Genomic DNA, 26,212 nt, shown 5'->3' on the forward strand with positions numbered 1-26,212 from the left:
TAATTATAATAGTATTTAATGATATCACTTTTTTTTAAAGTATTAAAAGAAAAATGTAAATGGAATTAAAAGTAATATAAATTGCAATAATTTTAAATAGACACGCTTTAACAAAAACCGACTTCAAATAGAAAAAAAAAGATATTCCAAAACAAATTAATTTACACTAAAAACAATAATCATCGAAATCGGTTGGCGTGATATTGAGTTATTCATCTATTTGTCGCGCACGTACTTAATGAAAATTGCAGGCTTATATGGTTTTCTCATGGATACCATTATCAGACCTAGATTAAATTGAAATGGGACACGGAAAGCGTTAGCTTTCTAATAAAAAAAGAACCATCAAAATCGATTCTCTCAGTGCAAAGTTATCTAAGCAATAGAAAAAAAAAAACGTACTCGAATTCAGAACCTCCTCCTTTGTTTGAAGTCGGTTAAAAATAGCATCGTACGGCGCTTGTCGCCCATCTAACAGACATACAGACAGATGACTTTCACCCATGGACTCCTCTCAAATCCTACTCGAAGAATAACGAATGAAAGTTTGATTTCGAAAATTCAAATACTATATTGAATTCGTATACAATTCCGACAAATTTTACAGAACTACTACAGTTACTACTCTGGAAACACCACTAAGTTACTCAACGTCGAACGTAAAGTAATATTTATTTCATTAATATTAACTTAATGAACCCGCAATGTACATAGAAAGTAATGAGGTAGGTGAACGACAGATTTTTCCCTACCTATTCGCTATGAGGCTATTCCAGCTACGCCCTAGTAGGTGAGCTCACGGGCTCAACCTGAGAGAATTTGCTAACACTAGCCCTAGCAAGAGTATAGTGCTTCGCTGAATCTACCACCGGATCGAAATCGCGACTCATTGAGAAGATCCTACGAGAAACTCAGTGGGCTGCGTCTGTGGGCTAGTTCGCTCGTCTAATTCTTCGTCGTGATCGACGAGGACGATGACCAGTGCTTGAGAGCCCTAAAAGCACTGAGAGTGAAGCCGGGGTTCCAACAAGACATGTTTCGGGCGATGGCGGTTTTGCGTTGTCCCGTCGCGGTCGGATAAGAGAACGACCTCGCGCAAAACTAGCAACTTTTTGTCCCATAGGCGGAAAGACGCACTCGCGGCCAGTGCTAGAAACAAACAAACCCCTTGGATACCACAATTTCAATTCCTCAAGGACGTCACAAAAATATTGTTTACAATTATTACGAGTTCACTGAACGTCTCCATCAGTCAACATTTCCTTGTCCATTGAATTATTACTGATTTATTTCCCATTAATATTCGCTTTATTCATTCATATTTGATATTGGCAGCATTCCGGAAATAAGGGCTCGGATCGTATTACTGCCTTAGGGGGAAAGGAAATTGCCGAAAATGTATAAACAGTTTGGTCTCATTTAAATATAGTGAATCCTATAGTGACATTATGGCTTTTACCCTTTTTATTGCTGGCAGATATCGACTTATTACGAAAACCGAATAGAGGCCTATCCACCTGCTAGTAAATTACTGCCGATATGGAGATTTCACACTACGGACAACTATATTTTTTTTTATTTTTTATAACAACTAAGAGGCAAACGAGCAAGACGGGTCACCTGATGGTAAGTGATTCACCGCCGCCCACGATCACCAGCGTTTACGCCAGTGCGTTGCCTACCCTTCGGGTAAGAATATGCTCTTTTCTTGAATAACCCAATGTCGCAGTTGTTGGGGAAGACCGCTGATGCCAACGAATTCCAGAGATTTACTGTGCGTGGCAGAAAACTGTTATATATTTCTTGATATAGTTTCCTAATAGCTAGTATGAAAAAAAGCGTGTCACACTATGTTGACAAGTCTTAAAGCCTAGTTCTTACTTATTAGGCCACGGAAGTTCCTAGTAACAGGCCTCAAAACAATAATCAAATTTGCACCTATTCCTCGTTATTGCTGCCACAAAGCAGTGATGTGTGTCGATTCCATATTTAATTAATTTAATTTTAAATTAACTAGTTGTTTTTACAATGCTGTCTTAAAACGGGTGGTCGTATTTATATTGATATCTATGAGCTAATTGCTGGATGGTCCGAACATGACTATCTTTGTTAATTAGCTATGTATAATTGTTAGATATGAGGGATACGCGAGTGAAACACTTACCTGCTATTAACACACTGTACTATATTTGTTGAAATACCCCGTATGCTCACGCACACATACTTAACATTCCTCCCCTTAGCTTAGATATATGTAGTACATAACTACTCTGAACAAAACAAAAGATACTTACACTAAAAAAACTGCACACATACTTAACAATAATTTAAAAAAAATCTTCTATTTGTCTTTTTAATATTCCCAAACCACAAATATATATATAAAATAAGCAACACAAAATTCCGTTTTTTTGCTTGGATGGGTGAAGAAGCTTAAGCGTTACCTGGTGTTAAATGGCTACCGAAACCCGTAAATATAAACAACGTGAATGCCCCTACGTTAAGACGTGACTTCTAAGTCTCATATCAAAATGAAAATAATTGGAGATAAAACTCAAAACCAAAAAAAGATTACGCCCGTAATCAGATAATTGTGAGGATTATCCCATATCCGAGCTTGTAACACGCAGGTACCTATTAGGAGAGGCGCCAGCGAAATCGTTTATCCTTCATTAACGCTTGATTGATATAGTTAATCCAAATTTCAAGCACTTTTTTTTCCAAATTATTTGATGCAACAGCGTCTTAAATAGAGGGAAGATTCAGGCTGTTAAAAACAAGATTTACACACGCACGATTTGCTTTTAAGTAAAGGTAGACGCGCAGACAAGCAACGCAATCGGTACTGTAGCTAGTTGGTAAATTTCTCATCAATACTTTGACTTAATTGATCTAAATATATTAATTAATTTTCGAAACTATTGCCATTTTTATCATCGCCTATATTTTAAAATATTTATCTTTTTAATTCTAGCTAACCAAAAATTATTTCATTAAAAATGAAATCAGGGTCAAATTATCAATCTCGGACATTTTAGTTTACTAGAGGTCCCGCTGTAGTCGAAATTTGACTATAATTAATTGGAATTGTAAGTTTGTACACTATTATGATTGTAGTTTATACTTCTATAATCACAAATTTCGCCAAGACTACACTATAAAAATATTAACAAAGACAAACAATATTTAATCTATTCTCAATTTGACCATGGGTCTATGATTTGACCACAGACGTCAAGAACAAAAGTTTGACAATAAATAGTATGCATGCGTGTGTGCGTCAAATACATGGTATGTAGTGTGTGTAATGTTTTCTTTATTGATTTAATGTATCTTTTATGCATTATTTAAAAAAAATATTAGCATTGTGCACTTCTTCTCTATATTCTCTATAAGAGTGCAAAATTTCATACTCCTCCGTCCGCGCAATTTTCGTAAAAAAGGATACAAAGTTTTTGCTTCACGTATTAATATATAGATAACAACACTACATTAAAGATCTAGACTTCAATCAACACTACATGAGAGCGATTCGTGATAGAACATGTTTCGCCCGTGTCGAGAAATCGGTTCGTCCTTCATAAGCCGTAATCCGATAACATTCGCCCTTGGTCCGGAGTCTCTACCTTCATGTATTACTATCGCGATTAACGACAACCTCATTGATTTGGCGTATGTAATTCCTACTGAAAACCGGAATGCTTACACGCAATCGTGTTGTGAATCTGTTAACAAAACAACAGAATCAATTTTATAATTTCGGCATTTTTTGTATTATTTATTATTAAGTTATTGCATAGCTTTCATCGCGGGCCTTGAGCGCGGCGACCGAATCATGAAATTTCGTAACGAAAAAAACCTTATACCCCTTACTCCGCCTACCATGTAGCTCACGTTCAACACATTCTCACGTTGCGCTTGTGTAGTGTTTTATTATTGTTTTAATATTAAATTATCATTGTCTAATTATAATTGCATAAGTTGATAAAAAATGCTATGTAATAGCTTTACCGCGGCAGTTCCCGAGTGCCACAAGTTTTTTTTATTTTTTTTATTGCTTATTTGGATGGACGAGTTTACAGCCCACCTGGTGTTAAGGGGTTACTGGAGCCCATAGACATCTACAACGTAAATGCGCCACCCAACTTGAGATATAAGTTCTAAGGGCTCAAGTATAGATACGACGGCTGCCCCACCCTTCAAACTGAAACACATTATGCTTCACGGCAGAAAATAGGCAGGGTGGTGGTACCCACCCGCGCGGACTCACAAGAGGTCCTACCACCAGTAATCGACATCACGAATATTTTACAGAGGGGCGAGCATGAATGGCTATCGAAAAAATATTCATCTCGCTATCGAGAAAAAAAATTATAGGATTTAAATAGTAAAAAAAAAAATTATTACAGCAAACACGAATGAATTTACTTACTTTCGTTTCGCAATGTAATCGTCACATTCTCGAATATTATACTCATAATCGAGAGCAACCGGCATTTCGTCGCCCTAAAACACGTCATTACGTATCCTCCCGATCCATTAACGGTGCTTTTAGGTACCTCAAGCACCGGTCACCGTTCTCGCCGAACCCGTCGCTTGCCACGAAGGGCCCGACGAGTATAGTAACCCATAGACACAGCCCACTGAGTTTCTTGGCGGATCTTCTCAGTGGGTCGCGTTCCGATCCGGTTGTAGATTCTGCGAAGCACTGCTCTTGCTAGAGTCGGTGTTAGCAACACTCCGGTTTGAGCCCCGTGAGCTACACGTCAGGTCAAGCTGAAATAGCCTCTCAAGGCTATCAGTATAGGTATGTTTTGAAATACGGTAACGTAAATCTCGAAGGCTGGCTATCGAGTACCCACTACCATCTAATGTAATGACCCGTTTTCGTATCGAAGACTCGATACATTTACATTACGATTCCGATAGATTTACGTGTTTGACGTACAGAACTAAAGCCTTCGTCAAACAGAACGCGTACTTAGCGCGCGTCAGAGCGCTAAACTAACGCCGCGCTATGACGCCGGGATGTGTTGTACTACTACGGTATCATACCGTCAAACAGAGCGCCAGCGCTATGAGCGCTATATATACGACAATGAAAATATTAAACGTAAACTTAGTTTTAATTATGTCAACGACTTGCGAAAATCGGAAAAATAATGTAGGCGTGTTCTTCAGTCATCGTCGTAGCTTATTGTGTATTTCCAAATAGTACTCTATTCTTATACCATCAAAATACATTTTAATGCACACGTCTAAACGTGAACACGTTACGAACATTCTTGTCTGTGATTCTGTAAATATGCGTTTATTTTATTGAAACATAATTTATGGAGACGATAAATCAGTTTTCTTTGAAACTGACTTTTTTCCTTTCTATTCTGGTAACCTCAAGGGGTTATACTAAGCTCACATAATCATTAGGTGAGCTCACGGGGCTCTAATCTGACGACGTTGGTAACACTAGCCCTAGCAAGGGCAGCGCTTCGCAAATTCTACCAACGGATCGGAAACGCGACCCACTGAGAAGATCCGGCAAGAAACTCAGCTGCTTGTGTCTGTGGGTTAATTTACTCACCGAACCATTTTGACGAGAACGGTGACTGGTGCTTGAGGTACCTAAAAGCACCGCTAGTGGATCGGAAAGAAGCTGACGTGTCGTGAGCCCGGAATCCGATACAATCTAGACTTATACTAGTAAAAATTGAAGCAAAACATTTTTTGATTATTACCGTAAATCAAATTTATTTTAACACTAATCATACCAGCACGTACTTGTACCAATTTCTATCATAACGGGTAAATAACGGTATACAACAAGTATTACTGAAAAAAAAAACAAAAAAAAAGGAAAATAACTGTAATTTAATTGGTCTGAAAATGTCATGTAGTGAAATGTGCAAAAGCAATGTGTATTTTCAATCCAAAAGTTCAAAATGGGGCATTTGACCCGTTATGGTATGTTTAGTGTTAATGTATGATTCCGTACATTCGATGAGTACCTCGACGCGTCCTTCGCGTCATAAATACATTATCACGTTAGAAATAATAAATTTAATTATGTTCAAGTTTTATAAGTTTCAATTTTATTGTGTCTCCGAATTTTAGCGTCTCTGCAAGCTCCACGATCTCACGGTACTTGTTCAGGTCTATTTTATTGAGTCTCCGAATTTTAGCGTCTCTGCAAGCTCCACGATCTCACGGTACTTGTTCAGGTCTATTTTATTGAGTCTCCGAATTTTAGCGTCTCTGCAAGCTCCACGATCTCACGGTACTTGTTCAGGTCTATTTTATTGAGTCTCCGAATTTTAGCGTCTCTGCAAGCTCCACGATCTCACGGTACTTGTTCAGGTCTATTTTATTGAGTCTCCGAATTTTAGCGTCTCTGCAAGCTCCACGATCTCACGGTACTTGTTCAGGTCTATTTTATTGAGTCTCCGAATTTTAGCGTCTCTGCAAGCTCCACGATCTCACGGTACTTGTTCAGGTCTATTTTATTGAGTCTCCGAATTTTAGCGTCTCTGCAAGCTCCACGATCTCACGGTACTTGTTCAGGTCTATTTTATTGAGTCTCCGAATTTTAGCGTCTCTGCAAGCTCCACGATCTCACGGTACTTGTTCAGGTCTATTTTATTGAGTCTCCGAATTTTAGCGTCTCTGCAAGCTCCACGATCTCACGGTACTTGTTCAGGTCTATTTTATTGAGTCTCCGAATTTTAGCGTCTCTGCAAGCTCCACGATCTCACGGTACTTGTTCAGGTCTATTTTATTGAGTCTCCGAATTTTAGCGTCTCTGCAAGCTCCACGATCTCACGGTACTTGTTCAGGTCTATTTTATTGAGTCTCCGAATTTTAGCGTCTCTGCAAGCTCCACGATCCCACGGTACTTGTTCAGGTCTATTTTATTGAGTCTCCGAATTTTAGCGTCTCTGCAAGCTCCATGATCTCACGGTACTTGTTCAGGTAACTTGCATATTTTAGGACATTTTCAAAACACCCTAAATTACGTTTACAATATAAACATAACTCCTGCATCCCGGGAATTACGGTATCCCAACATAACAACGAACAATCAAGGTTGTCGAAGATAAACTATTCTCAATTATTTTCCAAAACGAAATTTATCTTTAAGTTTCTATTCCGAAATTGTTTATCAGTATTTAACTTTATTCCTATAAAAATAAGGTTCAAATAATATGCTCTCTATATTATTTTCTGGAATCGCTCTCTCAGCACCTATTAAGCTACGGAACAGTATAATTTCATGGCAACGTGACGTGTGGTGTTAAGTGCCTCCGGTAATGTGTCACGAATTATTTTATTCCTACTTGAAATATTAAAAGATTAGGCGGGCTTAGAATGTTGAATATTTTCATTAATTGCCTTCAACGTCAGACGTGCTATGTGATTACTGTCGTTCGTGAAAATCTGAAATTTAAAGGGCGCAGTTAATCCGCCACCTATCTCTAAGTTTACTGGTGGTAGGACGTCTTGTGAATCCGCACGGGTAGGTACGACCACCCTGCCCATTTCTGCTGTGAAGCAGTAATGCGTTTCGGTCTGAAGGGCGGGGCAGCCGTTATACTGAGATCATAGAACTTATATCTCAAGGTAGGTGGCGGCATTTACGTTGTAGATGTCTATGGGTTCTGGTAACCACTTAATAGCAGTGTCGTGAGCTCGCCCACCCACCTAAGCAATAAAAAAAAAGTACTCTGCACAAATCTAATTTGAAGAAAGACACGCCACAGCGCTCAGAAAACATCGCGGAGGTAAATTCATTCCAAAGACGGACGGACGGTGCGACGCAGAAAATATATCTGGAAACGCGCTGTGGATGAACGCAATAGTTCTAGATAATATGGATGAAGTCCTATTTACTTTAACTTGTACTTCTACGTGTTAACTTACGTTTATAAGTGACACCGTTAAGCTATCTGGTGAAAACGTACTTAAAAAATTAAGACAAGTACTGTAACATATTTTGGGAAAATATCGTCAATATTATTGATATAAGACCAACTGGAAAGATGTAGTGCTCAAGGACAAAAGGGAATCCAATATTGCTGATGAAGACAGAGCGAAGTGGGGGAGTAAAGGTCAGCTTTCCTTACTTTACCATGATAAATAGCTAGAAAAAGAGAGAGAGAGAGAGAGAGGAGGATAAATCGTTTTTATAGTTTTACTAAATTTAAAAAAGAAGACACATGATGTATTTAAAAAGAGTCCAAAGACAAAGAAGGTAGTGATATCGGTGATATGTAAGAAGAAAAACAGTGAAAATCGCAATTGAAACTTATACATGATGTAGCTAACTGTGGCCTTAAATCTATTTAGAACAGTAAATAAATAAACGTTACCAAAGTCTTGCAGAGATAAACCATTGCAGAGTAATAGAAACCCGGCAAACATCTTAATCGGGCTAACGATATTTTCATTATGCTTGCATATATCAATGTTGCGAATAACAACATACGGACTGCTGGTATATCAAGCAGAAACGTCTACACGGCGAAAAATCTTACCTTCAATGTTTCTCTTAATGTTTTATAATAACACTCAAGTAAAAGACTAAAATATGGTATCTTATTTGTAAACTAATCGTACGGAATGAAATTGCTCTTGTTATATATTTTTAAGGGATTTTATGACCTGTAAACTAAGACCTTAAAGTCATGTCTTATTTTAATTTATATTCTTAATTTTATGAAAATGATAAGATGTAGTGAAATGAAATGAAGATGATTAATTTGATACACTAATCAACTGTGATGACATAGAAATGACAGAAATGAGATGTGATGTTATGGGATGAAATATAATCGGAGTAAAATGGTGGTCATTTACTGAGACTTTTTCAGTGGACTTTTTGGAGGATCCCGAGAAGTTACGTTCAGCGGCTTTGTTTTTATTTTCCCACATTTGTACACTTTCACAGATATTAAACAGTTAATAAACCACCGTTATTACACATTTAAACCTGAAGAAACACTAAATAGACAAAATAAAACAAATCACACAACTTCACTTCTAGCGTTCCCTCCAAAAAGTCGAATTGTTCTTAGAAATGGGTAACCTCGACAAAATCTATAGCATGCGTAAAATCATCAAACGTTGTCTTTTATCAATTTATTCCTTTTTTTTGCTTAGATGGGTGGATGAGCTCCAGCCCACCTGGTGTAGAATACATTCTTCTATATATAGGTATTTCTGGTAGAGAAATGTATAGAAATACAGAATAAAGACACAATAGTGGTTTTGTTTTTAGGGACGCGCGTAAAATCGCGCACGCTCTGTCGAGCTCCCGCGTTTCGTGTAAGTTGTATCAGGTTCGTTTCACGGACCATTGGACAGTATAACTAGCTTAGCAATGGTAACGGCTTTTTGTTTTGTATTCGAGGTCACAATGTTACTGCAAGGTTATTCTTGAAAGGTTTGACTTATTAAATCAAATTGGGACTTCGATATCAGTGGTTTTTTTTTTTCAGGCCGAAACTCATTCATGAGGTTTTCACGACTGGGGAGTGCGCGGGGTATGTTGACGGTCCGCAGATGTTGGGAGCGGACCGCGGGCCCAAGGAATGGAATTATTTATTTATTAAGTTGCACCAATAAAGTGATCATCAATACAAAACATTGACAAACTGACAAAAGTTCATGGCAGATGTCACCTCAATTATAGGTTTTTTTTTATTGCTTAGATGGGTGGACGAGCTCACAGCCCACCCGGTGTTAAGTGGTTACTGGAGCCCATAGCCATCTACAACGTAAATGCGCCACCCACCTTGAGATATAAGTTCTAAGGTCTCACTATAGTTACAACGGCTGCCTCACCCTTCAAACCAAAACGCATTACTGCTTCACGGCAGAAATAGGCAGGGCGGTACCTACCCGTGCGGACTCACAAGAGGTCCTACGATCATTAACAACAAAAATAAAAAAATATATAACTAAGACTTGATTATATTTGATATTTGATTGATTGCTTAAGATTAATTTATATTTAATTGACGACTCTACAGTCTCCTGCACTATTTCTCCCGACGTTCGATCTCCGCTCAGGATCAGAACCCGGTCAGAGTGATTACAAGTAGCCCGCATCTAGTTCGTTTGCTATAACAACACATTGATCGAGGCATCTGCATAATCTGCTTATCAATAGTTCAACGGATGAGTAAATACTTTGGACGTCAGCAAGCTATAAAATTGAGATGGAGAACATTATCGTAACTCTGCGTTCCGTATTAACCCACAAATACAAGGGGCCTCGTGAAATACTGTGGCTTGTTTATTTTTGGTAAAAAAATTCAAGTTATAAAAGCGAACCGAAGATCGAGAAGCAATTTCATGATATTTCCCAAAATTATAATTTGCGTAATTACTGCTGGTAGGTCTTCATGTGAGTCCGCACGGGTAGGTACCACCACCCCTCCTATTTCTGCCGTGAAGCAGTAATGCGTTTCGGCTTGAAGGGTGGGGCAGCCGTTGTAACTATACTGAGACCTTAGAACTCATATCTCAAGGTGGGTGGCGCATTTACGTTGTAAATGTCTATGAGCTCCAGTAACCACTTAACACCAGGTGGGCTGTGAGCTCGTCCTTCCATCTAAGCAATAAAAAAAACATGTTTTACAATTAGGACTGGACTAATCAACACCAGGTGTTCCGGGTTCTTTCCCAGTCTGAGTCATTGCGTGATCTCTAGTAATCACTAACGATCGTGCTGGATTATGAATACACAAGATTTTGTCGCTCCAAGAGTAGACAGGCTTAAACAGTATTAAGCTGCTGTTCGGACTAGTTTCAAAGAGGTAATTGCCTAAACTGCCAAGCTTCAATAATAATAGAGTAACTGCTAACACTCCATTATCGTACAAAAAAGCATTCACTTAAATATTGGGAGCTGTAACTGAAATGCGGTATTGCTATGAGCATATCACATTTCTATCAACAACGCCTGTTCTGACAGAGCAACGCCTACGAGTGTTTGATGTCCAAAACATGTAATGTTTCCACAGTAAGCGGCATGTCATTTGTTACAGCGTTGCCTGCTTGTATCTCCGCAATCTGTTTGTGTATGTTGAGTGCTCTTTGTACCAAAGGTGTGACGTACTTGACAGCCGATGTAATTTTTGCGTCTATTCGTGATGTTTGGGTTACCTTTTAGGAGAAATAGAATTTTCGTGTGGAGCGTGCGTCATCGTTATAGGGTTTCTCAAGCTTATAGCGTCACGTAATTTTCTCGAATTTCTTCAATCAGTTAGTTTTATAAAATACTAGCTGACCCGGCAGACTTCGTAGTGCCTCAATCGATAAATAAAAGACCTCAACTTTTGGTATAAAATAAACTTAAAACAAACAAAAGGAATCCGTCCGACGGGGGACACATCAAAGGAAAAACAAAATTGTTATTTTTATTTATTATAATTCCGAGCATTTTCATATATATGTACCTTTTAAACCTTCTCTGGACTTCCACAAATAATTCAAGACCAAAATTAGCCAAATCGGTCCAGCCGTTCTCGAGTTTTAGCGAGATTAACGAACAGCAATCCATTTTTATATATAAAGACTAGCAGCCCGCCAGGCAGCAGACCTGTTCACTTCTAGTGATCATTTCACATCAGCTGGTTTGGCCAGTTTCGGTCCAGCGATCTCATAACCAAAATCAAAATACAGACCACGGACGTATCTCTCAATACACCTGAACTAGGTTTTTTAATCCTCATCCACAACCAAAGGATAATTTGAAAAAAAAAAGAAACTACAGTGTGTGTGTGTGTGTGTATTTATATGTATATATATTGTTTTGTATCTTGTAATATGTATATATTATTATATGTAATATTTACTGTATGCACTAACTAGGTTTGAGTTCCTAATTCTTCTCTCCTTTTGCGGGCCTACTGGAAGAGATTTCAACATGAAATAAGTAGTGCCCTTTTACTCTGTATCCTTATTGTCGTGTTTTTTCTAACAGCTGTGCGTACAAAATATATTAAATAAATAAAATAAAATACAATATTAAACTCAATTAAGCCAGAGAATCCATACTCAACTTTATTGCGGAGCTTCTGAGAAGCGACCGACGAAATTAGTTTCTTTTTTTTAATTATCGTCCGTAAAACGTTTAATTTTACGAAGGTGAAACATCTTTATGGAACAGATCTGCGTTCTTTACGACCACTGTTGATGTTTTTGATTGAATTATAAACAGTCTACAGTGAATTTGTTTGTTGTGTTATTTATGTTAAATCCAAAAGTAGCTGTTCGATTAATTTGATACTTTTACGATTGCTGTTGGTACTTTGTCATAGTATCATCAGCGAACAATACATGTAGGTAAGTCCCTTTGTTTAGTAGATGACGGGGCTCATCGACATCACAGTGTGAATGCCGCCACACATCTTGAAACTTTTTTTTTTATTGCTTAGATGGTTGGATGAGCTCACAACCCACCTGGTGTTAAGTGGTTACTGGAGCCCATAGACATCCACAACGTAAATGCGCCACCCATCTTGAGATGTAAGTTCTAAGGGTCTCAGTATAGTTACAACGGCTGCCCAACCCTTCAAACCGAAACGCATTACTGCTTCACGGCAGAAATAGGCAGGGTGGTGGTACCTACCCGCGTGGACTCACAAGAGGTCCTACCACCAGTAATGTTTGTTGTGTTATTTACGTTAAATCAAAAAGTAGCTATTCGATTAATTTGATACTTTTACGATTGTTGTTGGCACTTTGTCACAGTATCATCAGCGAACAATACATGTAGGTAAACCCCTTTGTCAAGTAAATACCAAGGTTCATCGACATTAGTGTGACTACCGCCACCTACCTTGAGACTTGAGGTCCTTGTCTTATTTGAATCGTATAACGAGTCAATATCATCCTTCAATCCGGAATACATTGCTGAATAGTTATCGCTCACAAGACGGCCTGTCTCCAGTAAAAGAGCCTAGTACTCAACATTATCTGTCATTTCCTACAGTCCAAATTTAGTGATCACTTGCTCTCTAACTGCATCACACAAACCATGTCCAACATGAGTGATATTAAACAAATTCGACAATCATTGTTATTATTCAATGAATAAAGCAAAAGGTATAAAGTTTGCGGCTTATTTCATTTTGGTTACTGGTGGTAGGACCTCTTGTGAGTCCGTACGGATAGGTACCACTGCCCTGCCTATTTCTACCGTGAAGCAGTTAATGCATTTCGGTTTGAAGGGTGGGGCAGCCATTGTAACTATATTGAGACCTTAGAACTTATATTTCTAGTTGGGTGGCGCATTTACGTTGTAGATGTCTTTGGGTTTCAGTAACCACTTAACACCAGATGGGCTGTGAGCTCGTTCACCTATCTAAGCAATAAAAAAAACGAATAACAAACAAAATAGATCCGTTTCATCCAACATAGTGAGCCACAGGAGCAATCTATCTTATTATATACACTCGTGTTGAACACAGCAGATTTTATTACATCCCGCTCAACACCATCTGTGGGAGATCAAGGAAATACAGATAATGGAGCGATTGTGTGACTCATTCTTCGTAATACTCGTTCAGATATTCAAGAACGTACAAAATAAAGTTTAAAGTTTTTCTCTTGGGATTATTCTGAAGTTTTACTACGCACATCATTATCTATACTAATATTATAAAGAGGAAAGATTTGTTTGTTTGTTTGTATTGAATAGGCTCCGAAACTACTGAACCGAACTACTCAACCACTAAACTTTATAATTTTATTATTTTGAAATTTTTGTTAACGACCTGAGCGAAGCCGGAACTGACCGCTAGTTTTAAATACAATAACAACTTTGGTAATTCCACAATTTTGAACACTCGATCAACTCTATTAAATAAAATCTTAATGTTTATCAAAATACTCAATATCATATGTATATTCATTTTATATATTTTGAAACATTTCACTTGACGAGCGGTCATGGAGAAAATCTACGGCAGACTAAAGTAACGCTAATTAAGACTTGAAGCACGTCTTTATACTTTGCTACATACAATCGATCGGAGCCCAATTTTTTAAATTCAGACATAAAAAACTGTAACGAACAATTTCGCGTGGACCAAAATATACCAGAGCAACTCACTGACTCTATCAAGCAGATAGTCATTGGAGCAGATAGACACTACAGCGTGTCCGATACGGAATAATTTATTGCGTCAGCTTATCTAATAAGAATGGTGGCTAAAGACGTATTATTTTTATATATTATTATTACTATTTTTATATATTATTTTTCCACCAAAATATTTCTCATATCAGTCGCCCAACTGGCGCCAACCAAACAGTTTGTCTTCTTGACTAGGAATGTATTTAAAAAATCACTAAGAAAGATAAAATCACCCATATCGCTATAGCTCAGAGGTCTGTAAATTACGCTTGAATGTTCATATTTATATATCCTTATAATATCCCTTTGTTGTATAAACTAAATCATATGGAATAACGAGAAACTCGTTCATGTTATTGTACTAACAATCTCGAAAAATATTAAATGTTCATTTCTATATGAAGTAAATAAGAAAGACGACAATTTTATTGGAGAGGTCATGTCGTTGTTTACGAATGAAATAACGCGATCCTTATCAGGAGCTAGCTCTGGTCGGTACCATCGCCCTTCCGTTTCAGACGTAAAGACCTTTTTTTTTTATTGCCCTTATAGGCTGACGATTATACGGCCCACCTGATGGTGAGTGGTTAGCGTCGCCCATGGACTTCAGTAAAGCCAGGGCCAGAGCTAAACCGCTGCCTACCGCTAATCGCTAATAATGCTATGGTACTTGAAGGTCAGAATGGTTTTTACACGCCTTCATTAGTGTAACCTGTTTATTAAACGGAGATAGTTTCAAAGTAGCCTTCACCGTCTTCGCGACATCGTATTAACTTGAAAATTTGCACATGTAACAAGGACCAATGACATTTAATTTAATATCTAATTATATTACTGTATCCGGCTGATTTAGATGTACCCATTTCTTCTCATGGATGTCGTAAAAGGCGACTAAAGAGTTCACAGGCGAAAGGGCAGTAGCCTGATCCAAGTAGCAATTACTGTTGGTAGGGCCTATTTTTTTTATTGCCCTTGTAGGCAGACGACGATACGGCCCACCCGATGGTGAGTGGTTACCGTCGCCCATGGCCTTCGGCAATGCCAGGGGCAGAGCCAAGCCGCTGCCTACGTCAATATTTATGTCAAGTATGGAAGTAAAGTATTGAATTGCAGTACTATTGAGAATTCGACTTCATGCCCCAAGGTGGATGGAGACATTCACGTTGGGATGTCGATAGGCTAGTTACCATCATTTAACACCAGATATGCCGTGACCTAGTTCACCCATTTAAGCGATAAAAAAAACATTATTATTAACGCGTTATACACAAAATTACGGTTATCTCCACTGGCTCAGTCTTAAGCATAAAATACTTAAATATAATTATTAAGACACTTAATTTTTTTTAATTATTATATTGCTTAGATGGGTGGACGAGCTCACAGCCCAACTGGTGTTAAGTGGTTACTGGAGCCCATAGACATCTATAACGTAGATGCGCCACCCATCTTGAGATATAAGTTCTAAGGTCTCAAGTATAGTTACAACATATCGTCTTTTCGCATTAAAAGCATACAATTTCCAAAAATATTCGAAATTGAGTTAATATGCGGAATCATTTGATATCACCAGTATTTTTCTAACAAATACTGTCAAAAGAGCGTAGATTAGTTTTAGTTTTTTTTTTGTTTACCTATCTTTTGATTTCTATTAACAAAATTATATTATACATAATTTTATCTTAGTTTAAAAGACAGATAATATAATTAATAATAAAAAATAAAAAATTGTTGCAAAGATGATTAATATTAAATATTATGTTAAACCTTCAAAACACTTTCCTGTGAAATTAATAAGTTTTGAGATTATACAGTTTTAATGCGAGAAGACAATATAGTATTACAACATATAGTATACAACATATAGTATACAACATATAGTATACAACATATAGTATTAAGTACAGTTACAAATTTCAAATAACAAACTGCCTACTTAATCCTGATATTGACCTACATGTAGATCCACACTATCATTTCCGATGTCGCCGCGCCGTGACTCATATTTGTTTCCGAACACAATTGGTTCACACGGAAGCCCCGATAACGGGATTCTGTGAAAGAGATGAAACGGTTCCGTATGTATAATGCAACCGGCTTTTTTACAAGCTCACGATTCGCTTCACGAGAGGAGGAGAACACTTTACTACAGCTTTTTGCTTTCTTTTGAGCTTCTTTTAAGGAGCGTGTCAGGAAATGGCATGATAGAGTGGGTTTTTTTTATTGCTTAGATGGGTGGACGAGCTCACAGTCCACCTAGTGCTAAGTGGTTACTGGAGCCCATAGACATCTACAACGTAAATGCGCCACCCACCTTTAGATATAAGTTCTAAGGTCTCAGTATAGTTACAACGGCTGCCCCACCCTTCAAACCGAAACGCATTACTGCTTCACGGCAGAAATATGCAGGGCGGTGGTACTTACCCGTGTGGACTCACAAGAGGTCCTACCACCAGTAAAATAAAGTAAAATTCCAGAGATAATTGCTTTTTTTTCACCAGGATCGTTAGGCGAGCATCGGCTAATCCAGAAAGGTTGGGGATTGCTGCTAGAAAGCCTCTGAAGAAGACCTAATAGCTCAAAAGCAGCTGTTTGGTATATACTACCGGGTCCGGATTGCGACCCGCTGAGAAGATCTACCGAGAAGTTCAGCAGACTAGTGCTTAGGGTTAGGTTTCATGTCGAACACTTTGTCGAGTTCAACGAGTACCCTTGCCAGGGTCTATGCCTGCTCTTAATGCGAGAGCTGTAGGCGGCTAATAGCATTGTCAGTAGATCGGGTCGACTGTCTACACTCTGCCTTCGCCGTGCACTCGAGTACTTAGGTCATATTGCTCGGAAAACGCCCGATAGCCTAGAGACTATTCGTAACAGGGAAGATCGAGAGAAAGAGACCGCGCGAGCGCAGACCAACAAGGTCTTTCGACCAAATCCGCACCACACTAGGAATCCCATTCCTGGAAGCCCTTCATGCGGCCAATCAAATGAAATGAATTTTTTTTTTATTCAACATAAATGAAAGTACACACTTGCTGAACGTCAAAAAGAACTACCGCCAATTCACAAAAACTAGCCTCCGTCCTGAGAAGAACTGGCAAGAAACTCAGCGGGCATGTCTTTTTTTTTATAAATAGATTTTTTTTAATATTCATTTTTACAAGATGTATTATAACGTAACAATTATTACAATATTGAAATGCCCGGAGCGAGCAACTCATTCCCACTTTGTGCAATCTTCTAGATAATCATTGACTTCATAGTAAGCTTTATTGCACAGATGTTCTTTAATAGTTTTCTTAAACCTATGTATATATAGGTTCTGAACATCTTGTAGGATTTTCTTGTACAAGCGCACAGACAAACACCCGAATGAATTTCGTATTTTATGTACTCATCGGCACATCAATGATCGGCGGCGCTGGAGGGACATTGCAAGAAGTAAAATCCTGTCAAAATATGACGGTCACGACCCTCAGCAGTGAGGAAAGGACGCGAGGAGGAGGATCTGGGGATCTATAAAAACGTTAGGATGTCGACAATGACTGGCTCCTGCGTGATCCTGAATCGGGGAGTAGTCAGCGGCAACCATGATGATGCGATTTTCAAGACACATCGTATTATCGTTGTTCACTGATTGGTACGTCGCAAAAACGATCAGCGAAATCGTGTTTCAATTACGAAATTCCTGTGGCAGAATTCAAGGAATGTAATGATTGTGTCTGAGCCTAAAGTAACAAATATCAATCAAACAAACAGTGTTGCGTTAATACAAATTAAAACAAACAATCATTGTCAAACAACTAACAAAACAATTGTTTGAGATAATTAAAACAATTATCTGGCGTCTGTGAAAACAAATAACTCAGGACTAAGTTATGAGTGTAACTTTAGGCGCGTGAGCTCGTAACTTAAGTTTGACTGATTTTGCGTTAAGCACAATTACAAATTGAAATTATTTGCTCGAAAACTGAACAAAAAAGTCACCTTAGCAGAGAGAAACGAACACTAAGTTTTTATCCAATTCTAGTAACAAAACAGGTTTATAATTTATTTATAATATTTATATCTCTGGAATGAACCAAACTCTTGCATTTTTTTTAATTCTTCGATGGGTAGACGAGCTCACGGCCCACCTGGTTTCAAGTGGTTACCGGAGCCCATAGACATCTACAACGTAAATGCCGCCACCCACCTCGAGACATGAGTTCTATGTCTCAGTTTTTACAGTACATGTTTCATTGGTTCTTTGGATTCGTATGAATCGCTCTTCTGTAATGGAGGTTTGAATAAAAAGATGTGTGGTGTCGTGGGACACCGGACAGGAACGAAGTAAAAATATTAATTTTAAGTTCTATTCGAGGTATAAAGAAAATAAAACTGGAGGTTTCGCTACAACCCACGGTCATTCGGTAACGTGAGAACTTATTGTGGTACACTTCATTCACGATTGTTTGCATAAGAGTTAGTGTATTGCGCAAACGAACGCTCTGAGATTGTGGTCAATGAATGATAGAAAACATATTTTTTTAACGTTTTTGCAAAGCTAAGTCGTACACTGTGTGCACTAATAAAATTCTTACGTTACGGACGTTTTTTTTCCCGGTTAGGGTACCCCTCCGCATCGTCCCATAAGGAACTTCGTTCCAAAACCTCAGCATTGTCTTCATGAACAATAATGACTCGTACTAAGTACCATGCGTTCTGTATGGACTATAACACTACTCTGCGATTCCTTCAAACAAGACCTTCACTACATTATTTAATATAAGCCCTAATCCAACACAGTCCTTTGTTAATAGTTGCGCATTTAAATATCCTGCATACTAGAAAATTAACGACTTGTAAAGCTATAAAACGTCATGCTTTACAATTTCTTGTATGTCACCTTTTTAAATACTAAGCTAAGGTTTGAAATTCCAAAGTTGTTAACCTACATGAGAGAAACTATATAATCGAAGTATAAACATATCAGGTTTTTTTTATTGCTTAGATGGGTGGACGAGCTCACAGCTCACCTGGTGTTAAGTGGTCACTGGAGCCCATAGACATCTACAACCATAAATGCGCCACCCACCTTGATACATAAGTTCTAAGGTCTCAGTATAGTTACAACGGCTGTCCTGACTTGAAGATTAGGATACTTCCACGGTGAAGGAATAACATCGTGTAACAAAAATCAAACCCGTAAAATTATAATTTGCGTAATTACTGGTGGTAGGACCTCTTGTGAGTCCGCGCGGGTAGGCTACCATCACCCTGCCTATTTCTGCCGTGAAACAGTAATGCGTTTCAGTTTGAAGGGCGGGCCAGTCGTTGTACTGCTAAAAGTGAGACCTTAAAACTCATATCTCAAGGTAGATGGCGGCATTTACGTTGTTGATGTCTATGGGCTACGGTAACCACTGCGCCGTAAGCTCGCCCATTCATCTAAGCAATAAAAATATGTAAAACTAGCGGCCCGCTCCGGCTCCGCTCGAGTCTTTAACAAAAATTTCAACGATGTGTGACGCTGTTTTATTTTTTTAAATAAAAGAACACTTATTGCGGCATAACTATAATAGTTAGACATATGGTGTTGCGACACTTTTTGTAAATAATAATATGTTCTACAAAGTCGTAGAACATTATATTATTCTATCATCAATAGTTTTCGCGGGGCACGGGATGTAAAGAATATTTTAGGTAATTTTTTTACACCTTGGGTTACATTATTGGAGTTTTAGCAAGGATCCCTAATTTTTTTCAAAAAATATTATAGCCTATGTCACTCGGGAATAGTGAGGATTCCAGACAATGAAACAATTTTTCAAATCGGTTCAGCAGTTTCGGAGCCTATTCAATACAAACAAACAAACAAATCTTTCCTCTTTATAATATTAGTATAGAAAAAGAACATGTTTGATGAAAACAATAAAAATCAAATCATTAAAATCATTATTGAACTCAATAACTGCTATCCAACGTATTTTTGGCATCTACACACACATATATAATACACATACATATTTACATTTACATATAAATAATTTGTAGCTGAATATATTATAACTACACAAGGTGAACCGGAATTAAAATTCAACTGATAAATTATTTCAGAGAAGCTACAGGGAGCATTGTAATAACAAAATGATAATAATGTACAAAACCCAGTGGAGCGGAACGAGGAAAAATTCGATTAATTAATTATTTTTTTAACCAACTATTTAAAGAATGTTTGGAATTGTGACGGTTATTTAGTTCCTAAGTTTGTTCCTTAATTGATTGCTCTTGTAGGCAGACGAGCATACGGCTCACCTGATGATGAGTGGCTACCGTCACTCTTGGAGGTCAACAATGCCAAGGGCAGAGCCAAGCCGCTGCCTACCAGATTCTGTGAAACACTGTTCTCGCTAGGGCTAGCGTTAGCAAATTCACTCAGGTTGAGCCCGCGAGCTCACCTACCCGTCCGAGCTTAGCTGGAATAGCCCCATAGCAAATAGGTGGCAAAAAAAGCTTTTCGGCAAATCATTTATTTTTATTTTTATTGATTAGTTACTGGAGCACATAGATATCTACAACGTAAACGCGCCACCCGCCTTGAGATATAAGTTCTAAAGTCTCAGTATAGTTACAACGGCTGCCCCACCCTTCAAACCGAAACGCAATTACTGCTTCACGGCAGAAATAGGCAGGACGCCTACCCGTGCGGACTCACAAGAGGTCCTACCACCAGTAATTACGCAAATTTTAATATTGCGGGTTTAATTTTTATTACACGATGTTATTCCTTCATCATGGAAGTCAATCGTGAACATTTGTTAAGTATGTATTTCATTAGAAAAATTGGTACCCGCCGGTGGGATTCGAACACCGTTGCATCGCTACATACGAATGCACCGGACGTGTTATCCTTTAGGCCACGACGACTTCAAAAATACTTCTCATATTTATTTAGCTAGGTAGACTATTCATCGGACGGTAAGTAGTAACAATCTAACAATGCCGGGGGTACAACGAGGTCGCTACTGAATCATGTTATAAATCAGCGCGTTATACCACAACGTCAAATAATATAGTCTAATAAATCATACACCTTGAATTTTGCTAGTAATTTTCCGCTTTGTTGGTCGGTCTTTATTCTGATGGCTATCAAACTATACCCACTAGGTCAATGTGAAGATTTCCTAAATATTTCATCGAAATCGCTCCAGTTTCGATATGTAGTCTACAGAGGCCTATACACGCTTAGAAATATTTTGATATTGAACTAAGGCGGTACGTGTTCATCGTATTTTAATAATTTTATAAAATATAACAGAACTTCTTGATTCTAGAAGTTCCACCCGCAATAAATCTAAGATTTTAGCTGTCCAATCCTTGAAGAACAATTCAACTAATTTGACTTTTGTATTTTGATAATAATCACGGTAAAACAAATAGTCTACGCCTCAAGAGGCGAATTAACTGAATCGTAAACATTTGTGAATTCGTAGAATTAAGGCTTTTTTTCTTTTTTTTTGATAGTCTGGATATATTAGGGGTAGATTATCTAAGAAACAAAGCTGTTGAAACTTAAACAAGAAACTCATTTTCGAGACAATTCGTTTTGAGAAAAAAAAAATTTTTTTTGCTTCGTTGGTTGGACGAGCTCGCAGCCCACCTAGTGTTAAATAATTACTGGAACCCATAGATATGTACAGCGTAAATTTGCCACCCACCTTGTATAAATTCAACGGTCTCAGTATAGTTACAACGGCTGCCCCTTCAAACCGAAACGCATTACTACTCCACCACAGAAATAAGCAGGGTGGTGGTACCTACCCGCGCGGACTCACAAGAGGTCCTACCACCACCAATTACGTAAATTATAACAATAACTAAGTAAAATATAATATTGGAAACGCTATACTTGAACTGGTTGCTACAGGGTGTATTATAAGTTTATACAGCCAATATTGTAGCTTTCCTACTTGTAAAATGATTTATTATAAGGAACTACAATTTTACAGAAATTAGGTGTAAATTTTCGATTTTGTCTGTGGATATCGTGAAAGTAACTCGAACGGTACCGACGGAAAACCTGCGTCACAATATTGAATGATGCAGCACTTTTTTTTAATACGTCCATACGTATGCCTGTGTACAACCTATTTAATTTATTTAATATTTTTTATTCCTAAATAAATTCTAATGGTACCTAATAATTATAATTTAATTGATTATATAATAGGAAACTGCTGCTCATAGTAGCGATGTAAGATAAATTTTCAAGATTCTTATTTTTATAAGCTCTTCTTAATACAAAATTTTAATTAGTAATGTTAAATCATATTTGCGTGACTCCAACCAAAACAAAGAAACAGACCAATATTTTTTTTAATATATCGATTATTGTGTTATAGGTATCGTTTTTTTTTTGTAAATTCCTTTCCACTTTTATAATAGAAGTACGTGTACATGTAAGGATGTACTCGAATCTGTAGACGACAAAAATAATGCGTATGTCTTGAGCTTTCTTGCACTTAGACTTTGCAGCAGAATCTAAGGCGTGACTGTAAAAATATTATCCTTTGTGCGCTTACTATACAAGAAAACACCATACAACTATCCGACAGTCAATAGACATAAAATTCACGTTAAACAAAATTTGGTATTAAAATTAGTCCACAAAAGAAGATTAATGAAGCCCAAAATAAATTTCGGAATGATCGTGCGTCGCTAGTTTAAAAATAAACGTATTTATTTTTATCTCAAAGGTCGGGTCATCTAAATTAATATAACACAGATAGCTACAAGAACAATGTAGGGAATTCATATTTTTAAACTAAAAACATATTGCTGATTATTAAAGTAATTAAAATATTTAACGTGAGGTTATTCTTAGACGAATAGACAGGTTTTGTTGTACAAGCAAAGTGATTCATACAAATAACGTATAAAAATCTAATAGGTATCACTGAAGGCAAAACACAAATCAACAAGAATAAAGAAAAAAATATAGACTTCGGTGTACTTACAGAATCTTTAAGCTTTTCATAGCAAAAAAAAACTGAACTAACTTAAAAAATATATATATTTAGGTATACATCGGCTTTTATTTCTATAAAAAAATTGGGTAAGTAACTTTTACCCGTTTACTATTTTTTTTTTTTTAAATCTTTAAATATAATTATGACTTTCGTATGTGGAACACAAAAAAAACATGACGAATAACTACGATTAACTAAAACAAAACTGTGGTTTTTTTTTAACGCAAAATATTTACTTATAAAATAATACACGTTACTGCGATGATAAAAAAAAGAGTACTTACAATCAATTCACTCGGAAATGCACAAAAAAATTCAAAAAAAGTTGATGACCAAATTTCACTAAGAGCACAAAATATTAAATGAAAAATTTACGTCATTTTCAAATCAACTAAAACTTTAGAACGTCTTTTGTTTTCTCAATTTGAATCGTCGAAGTTTCGACGCATCGAGTCTCTCTGCGGCCGCACGTTTTGGCGCGTTCGCTCTCAGCCGGCGCTGTGTAGCGAATGCCTGAGGGAGCATTCAACATTCCCGCTTGTTCAATCAAATACATACAGACAATTCCCGATGTATTCAGTCAATTAAGATTACGATATTGAAGACTATTATAAATCTTCTTGTGCCTTAGTAACTTAATTGAGCCGACAAGAAGAAAGTATATATCTATGAAAGAATTTGGATTCGGTTTCCTTTTTTCTTATTTTCCTACCTATGCTGATAGCCTTGAGAGGCTATATCAGTTTCGCCCTAACGTGTAGGTGAGCTCACGGGGCCAAACCGGAATGGTGCTAACACTGGCCCTAGCAAGAGCAGTGCTTCGCAGAATCTACCACCGGATCGGAAACGCGACCCACTGAGAAGATCCGGCGAGAAACTCAGTGGGCTGTGTCTGTGGGTTAATTCGCTCGTCGGATATTCTTGTTATAATGATATCCCATACACAAAAGCCATTGAGTTTCTTGTCGGATCTTCTTAGTGGGGCGCGATTTCGATCCGGTGGTATATTCGCATTGCTCTTGCTAAGTCACAGTTTAGCAAAATCAGGCCGGGGTAGGGCGCCGGCTGTGAGCGGCAGGAGTTTTTAGTAAGGTTCGACTCCCACATACCCCACCTGCCGTGAGGGTGGGAATCCGGCGATTTCCTCCTGTGGAAAAAAAAAGAGCCCCGTGAGTTCGCCCTACTAATTTGGTAAAACTAGAATAGCTCCCCGAGGCTACTTGTAATGAGGTAGGGAAAAAAATCCCAAATATGTATCTGGCAGTAATTTTTCTTAACTTATAAATCTCACAAATACCATCATCAACTTGGAGACATAACATTACTTTGATCCATCTAATGCAAAATTCTCATAACCAAAACATTACAAGGTTTACGTTAAATAATTAATATAAATATACTAATACTCTTTCATAATGGATTTGAATTGAATACCCAATGTATAATATTAAAGAAATAAATGTCTTTTTTTTTCAAATGTTGCATTTTAGCGCTTTTTTGTCAAATAATACTTTTTTTTCCTACCTAACCTGGTAACCTTAGAGGGTTATGCCGGCGTTACCGAGCGAGAACCAAACATAACGATGCGACGTCCATACCGCTTCGCTAAGGCCATGACGGCAGATAGGTCACCCAAAAAAGAAATATAGAAAAAAAAACATTATCCTGAATTTCGGGAAGAACTGCGCACATTATTCCAATTGCTGAATATGTAGAACGCGTGAAAGCTAAACTTATTTTCCTTAAACGTACCCACAAAGTTTCTGATGAAGAAAAAAATCTAAATAAATTCCTCGAACCGGTTTTCGTTGTAAAGCGATGAGTCTGGTTCTCATGAACGTATTCATGAAAAATTTAACTCGAAGTTAGAATTTCAATGATTTTTCCTCGAACATTTACTAAATTTTAGTTTACTAACAACCACGCCACGGTAACTGGTCCCGTGATAAGTTCGTAAAGAACCTGTGTTACAAGTACCAGATAACGGATATAAATGTAAGATTTTTATTATACACATACATATATTTAATATTTAATATACATCCATAACTCTGGAAAAGACATTTATATTTATCATACGAATATCTACCCTTGGCGGGATTCGAACCCGCGCCCCCTTGTGTAGTGACCATGTCACTTACCACTACACCAGACGGCCAACATTAGGAGAGTTTTAAGATTAAGTGTTTGAATTTCGTCTAATAATATAAGTCCAGATTTTTTTTCCTACCTATTCTAGTAACCTCGTGGGGTTATTCTAGATTCACCGAACTAGTAGGTGAGCTCACGGGGCTCAAACCGGGAATGTTGCTAACACGAACCCTAGCAAGAGCCGTGCTTCGCAGAATCTACCACCGGACCGTAAACTCGACCCACTGAGAAGATCCGGTGAGAAACTCAGTGGGCTGTGTCTGTGGGTTAATTTACTCGCCAAGCCCTTCGTCGCAAGCAACGAGTTAAGACGAGAACGATGACCGGACTCCAGATATTACAGAGCTGTAATTACGTCTATTAGTCTTTTATTGGTTATTTCTAATGATGGAAGACGCGGCAATCGAACGCAAAATGATAATATATCGCTACGTACCTTGGAACTAGAATACTGTTTTGCCGGTAACAGTAACGCCATCTATTGCCGAATAGCCGAACGAATATCAAAGCATCTCGAGCTCTCGAGAAGTACAACGCCATCTATTGCCAGATAGCGGAAACACAATACTCGTATTGCTTGGAACATTCTTGATAATTCTAGGGATGTTGTGTCGACTATAAAAGCGCTGCAGAGATGGCACGCAGTCAGTAATCGGAACTACTCAAAGCGAAACAGCGAACGGATCACCTGAAGCGAAGGGGAAGAAGCGAATTGAGAATTTTAAAGTGTTTGTGAAGTGTTTTAAGTGTTCTAAGTGATAAATACAGTTTTTAAGTTGTACTCCGGTAGAATTTTTATTTATCCCGAACCCTAGCGCGTAACAATACTCAATTTTATCAGTAGTCACTTAATCATATAAACAAAAACCTTTATTAATTCAAACTCTTTAATTTTTAAAATTAGTTCCCTCAT

The 26,212-nt window shown here is 37.7% G+C and overlaps 1 protein-coding gene across 3 annotated transcripts in view; it reads right to left on the reverse strand.

The window, feature by feature from the left end:
* Positions 1 to 23,662, reverse strand: part of NGR-A26 (neuropeptide receptor A26) — a 159,861-nt gene extending 136,199 nt beyond the window's left edge. For 2 of the 3 annotated variants that reach the window (XM_062674801.1, XM_038018674.2), the window contains exon 1: positions 23,433 to 23,662. The gene's annotated coding sequence lies outside the window, so the exon portion shown is untranslated. 3 annotated transcript variants of the gene reach the window in all.
* Between the last annotated feature and the right edge of the window lie 2,550 nt (positions 23,663 to 26,212).

The sequence above is a fragment of the Bombyx mori genome, chromosome 22, assembly GCF_030269925.1.
Source record: "Bombyx mori chromosome 22, ASM3026992v2".
NCBI classification, from domain to species: domain Eukaryota; kingdom Metazoa; phylum Arthropoda; class Insecta; order Lepidoptera; family Bombycidae; genus Bombyx; species Bombyx mori.